At 36.4% G+C, this 5,012-nt stretch overlaps 1 long non-coding RNA gene across 1 annotated transcript in view; it reads left to right on the top strand.

Annotated features, from left to right (window-relative positions):
• The first annotated feature begins 3,757 nt into the window (after nucleotides 1-3,757).
• The window catches only part of LOC107561766 (uncharacterized), a 6,980-nt gene continuing 5,725 nt past the window's right edge, over nucleotides 3,758-5,012 (top strand). The window contains exon 1 of the long non-coding RNA XR_001605902.1: nucleotides 3,758-3,831. This is a non-coding gene — a long non-coding RNA (uncharacterized lncRNA). The remainder of the gene's footprint in view (nucleotides 3,832-5,012) is intronic.

The following is a 5,012-nucleotide window of genomic DNA, read 5'->3' as shown; positions in this document are numbered from 1 at the left end:
CATTCCTCTCCTTTATTGTCCTCTCTTCCCATTTTTCCTGCACTCCTTCACATTGATCCAAAACAGATTCATTTCAGATTCCAGTTACAATACATCTTATTGATCCGCACATCTCCTCTAATTAGCCGTTTGAATTTAACACTTGTATGGCGGCGGCCCAGTCACAGAGTAAACCATCCTCAGGAGAGAGCGAGAGCTCAATGAATGAGCGAAGACTTTTCTTGCAACCCAGGCTCATTGGAAAAACCCACCTCTACCTATGTTTTTACAAAACTCTAAAAACGTACCTATACACACAATGCACTGCAGTTTCTAGCGGAAAAGAACACTAGTGGCTGTAAAACACCAACCAGTTTTACTCCTCTTCACACAAATTATGGTTAAGATTATTGATTAATAAAAGACTGAATTTCCTGCTGTTCCTTCAAAGTTATGACTTCAAAACTCTTTAACTTCAATGTTTACATCACATAAGCTCCATATGTATAGCTGACATTGTAAAATTGCTCGGTAGCTCACCTGATACAGCATTGCTCTTGCAATGCGATGTGCTCTGGTATGAGTCCTGTGAAACACGAGTCAGAATGAAAAAGCTCAAAGACTTTTAGAAGCATGAATGGCATGGTTGCTTCAGTAAATGCATTTGATCTCACATTTGCTTTTCTTAACACTATCGCTTGGATTTAAGGTAGGGTTTAGTGTAGGTGGTACATTATTTTCAAGTGTAATAGAGCATTAATCTTCTAGTGCCACTCACCAGACATTTAATTTCTAAACTGCTGCGATGCATACACCAGTAACGTAATAACATGTTGCCAGATTCATGTTCATTTGCTTTGGATAAATCTGGTTGCACTTTATTTTGATAAAAATAGACATTGTACTAACATTCTCTAAGTAACTTTGCAATTACATGTCAACTAACTCTCAGTAGAGTATTGTCAGACTTAGATTAGGGTTAGTAGAATAAGCTGACATGTACAAGTTACTTATAGTCAGTAGAATCTCTGTTGGGGAGCCATCAAAATAAAGTGTTTGCTTATATTAAGCGACAATACTCTAGAGACTGGTAGATGACATGATGTTGCATAGTTAGTACAATGTCTAAAGTGGGCTATTAAAATAAAGTGTTACCATAAAACTGAATACTTTTAGTGCCACTCACTGAACATTTCACTTTGAAAGTGTTGCAAAGCATCACATGGTTTCTGATATGCTGAGCATACAAGGCTTTTTTAAAATAAAATCTTAATTATTCCAAACTTTAGTGTATACTTATTCCCGACTAGACTAGTTGCTATGGAAGCTAGTTTTTGCCATGGGATGCAAACTCAAGACTTCAGAGGAAAAAAAGTAAGAATTGTTAAACTTTGAATTGTGAGATATAAACACTTTTTTCTTGAGTTTACATCTCGCAATTCTGGCTTTTTCTCAGAAATTGCAAGGGAAAAAGACTTCCCTAAGTCGCTGGTCACCAGCATGTTTTATCAAAACATGCTCACATTAGCTTTATTAGCCACAGTTGATGCCGTTCCGCAAGCAGTCAGACCACCCGGTCGACATCCGATCAAAGGAGGCCTCGTAGTTTCACTGTAAGGGTCCTCTAGGGTCTCTCCCCACACGTTTGCAGGTTTGGGGTTTTATGAACCTGGAATGACCGTACGTTTACCAGACCCTATAGACTCCAATCACTGTCAGCAGAAACACACATGCAGGCTCACACACACGCACTAGACGAGTTAGTGAACATCATGGAGCATTTTGCTCTGTCACCGGCTCTAAAGAGGAAGTTGCACTCACAAACACACATGCATGCCCATTACTCTTAGTGTTATTCCTCAGAGGACTTAAACCCACAGAAGCACAAACATCCGGGATTAAACACACCACTCTGTGTACTAGTATATGTGTGCATGTAGCTGACACACTGAGACTGATGGGAAAAAAAGAAAAACCCTCGTATGGCCTCAAACCACCTTAAATAAAATTACAATAGTAAATTAAAACAGTAGGGTATGCAGTCTTTTAGGATCATGCTCATGGGTCTTGGTTTATAAATACATGTTGAGTTTTTTTATTAGAAAGTCTTGTGCAAAATGAATGTTAGTGTTAATAGTGGAATTAATCAAGTGAGCAATTATTAATATATCTCTATTGTAGTACAAACCTGATTCCAAAAAAAATTGGGACACTGTACAAATTGTGAATAAAAACAGAATGCAATGTGGAAGTTTCAAATTTCAATATTTTATTCAGAATACAACATAGATGACATATCAAATGTTTAAACTGAGAAAATGTATAATCATTTTAAGGGAAAAAAAAAGTTGATTTTAAATTTCATGGCATCAACACATCTCAAAAAAGTTGGGACAAGGCCATGTTTACCACTGTGTGGCATCCCCTCTTCTTTTTATAACAGTCTGCAAACGTCTGGGGACTGGCTTCAAAATTTGAAGTTCTTTTTGGAAAACTGTCCAAAAAGAACTTCAAATTTTGATTCGTCTGACCACAGAACAGTTTTCCACTTTGCCACAGTCCATTTTAAATGAGCCTTGGCCCAGAGAAAACGCCTGCGCTTCTGGATCATGTTTAGATATGGCTTCTTTTTTGACCTATAGAGTTTTAGCCGGCAACGGCGAATGGCACGGTGGATTGTGTTCACCGACAATGTTTTCTGGAAGTATTCCTGAGCCCATGTTGTGATTTCCATTACAGTAGCATTCCTGTATGTGATGCAGTGCCGTCTAAGGGCCCGAAGATCACGGGCATCCAGTATGGTTTTCCGGCCTTGACCCTTACGCACAGAGATTGTTCCAGATTCTCTGAATCTTTGGATGATATTATGCACTGTAGATGATGATAACTTCAAACTCTTTGCAATTTTTCTCTGAGCAACTCCTTTCTGATATTACTCCACTATTTTTCGCCGCAGCATTGGGGGAATTGGTGATCCTCTGCCCATCTTGACTTCTGAGAGACACTGCCACTCTGAGAGGCTCTTTTTATACCCAATCATGTTGCCAATTGACCTAATAAGTTGCAAATTGGTCCTCCAGCTGTTCCTTATATGTACATTTAACTTTTCCTGCCTCTTATGCTACCTGTCCCAACTTTTTTGGAATGTGTAGCTCTCATGAAATCCAAAATGAGTCAATATTTGGCATGACATTTCAAAATGTCTCACTTTCAACATTTGATATGTTATCTATATTCTATTGTGAATAAAATATACGTTTATGAGATTTGTAAATTATTCCATTCCTTTTTTACTCACAATTTGTACAGTGTCCCAACTTTTTTGGAATTGGGTTTGTATTTGGATGTTTTCATTTTTCTGATATATAGTGTGTCTGTGCATCAATTAATTAATAATGTTAATTTTATAGTTTGTGTGTGTATTCAATTTCACGTTCTATCCTCTTAGTTCTCCAGGAAGTGACATCATTTTAGAGGGAAAACGGCAGCACAAACATCAGTATTATCAATGGAGTGTATGAATTCTGTAATGTTTTGTTGTATTTGTAGGTTTTTGTCACTTTTAAAACATTCTGTCCTATTCTAATTATTCTATAAACTTTTTTTTAACCATTGTATAAATAATAAAGTCATAATGAATGAAGTTGAAGTGTCTGACCTTGTCAAGAATTACCCTTTTAACATACTTAATTTACAACACAAACATTGAAAAGTATTTTTAATGTTCAAAAGTTACTGCAAATGTCTCATAGATGTTTTGATGTATTCATAGGGGTTAAAGAAGGTGACAGAGCACCAGTGTTACATTACTCAAGGTCATCACTGGATTTGTCAGTTTGCCAAGTTTTCCAGGTTAGTGGCATCAAATTTTTTAAAAATATTAATAGTTTTAAGACCTAAGCAGAAAGTAAACTAGAGATTCTATGAGCAGAATTGTATGCTGTGATTTATGTTTGAGGCAGGTTTGCAATAATCTGTAATTGAAATTTAATTAAAATTGTACTTATTTCCACTGAACTGACATAATTGCTGATTACCAACTGTACACACATTTCTGCTCACTTTTTTAGGCATCTGAACAGCTGATCAACACTGCTGTGCATTTGTTTGAATGTGTTTTATATCAAGTTAGTTTGTCACGTAAAAACAATATCAACTGATTGTTCGCTTTGCATTCACAGAACATCTCTTCTCATATGCAAATGTAATATATATAGCATCCTAAAACCCATTGATACAAGTAAATATAAAAGATAGATGTGTATTTAAAAATGCATTACAAAAACATAAGCATACAGATTTTTTGTAAATATGTTGTTTTAATAAAGTTGCATATATAAATGAAATACATGTTGACATATATGGTTGATACATAGAATACCATATATATAAGAAACATATAGATATTATTAACATATGAACATATACAAATTTTACTATGGGAATTTATGGCAATATTACTCCTGAGATAGAGCAATATATGTTATATGACATTTCCACATAGATTACTGTCTAAGTGGATAGTTTTTGGCCAGGATAAGCTGGACCAAACTTTAAACCGATAACCAAAAGTCTGTCAATGCGTGACTAAATCTAGAAGGATAAGACTGAAGTGATTATCTTTCATTGAAAATCACTTTGTGTAACATAAACGGTTTGATTTAGAGCTAAGATCGAGAAAAAACTCTCTGTTTTCTAAAAATGGAAGACATGAATGGTTATTTTTCAGGACTTAGTGTAGACACACACACACACAAATATAATGAGCCGTGTGTCAGGACTGGTTTTGGGGGCGCCACTGTGGTGAGACTGGCCTGTAGCAGTGAATAGTGACCCACTCAGATTCTCTGTATGGGTGGTCCACACCATCTGGACGTGAGACACAAACTGACACACTCACACAACACGGACACAGATAACCAGATTCTAAATTGGTAGGGTTGAGACACACACACTCTCTCTCTCTCTCTCTCTCTCTCTCTCTCTCTCTCTCTCACACACTCACACTGTGTTAATATTTGAGTCTCTCTGAC

This window comes from Sinocyclocheilus grahami, unplaced genomic scaffold (assembly GCF_001515645.1).
Source record: "Sinocyclocheilus grahami isolate Dianchi unplaced genomic scaffold, SAMN03320097.WGS_v1.1 scaffold791.1, whole genome shotgun sequence".
NCBI classification, from domain to species: Eukaryota; Metazoa; Chordata; class Actinopteri; order Cypriniformes; family Cyprinidae; genus Sinocyclocheilus; species Sinocyclocheilus grahami.
The sequence above is the reverse complement of the archived record's forward strand: the minus strand, read 5'-3'. Positions and strand labels throughout refer to the sequence as shown.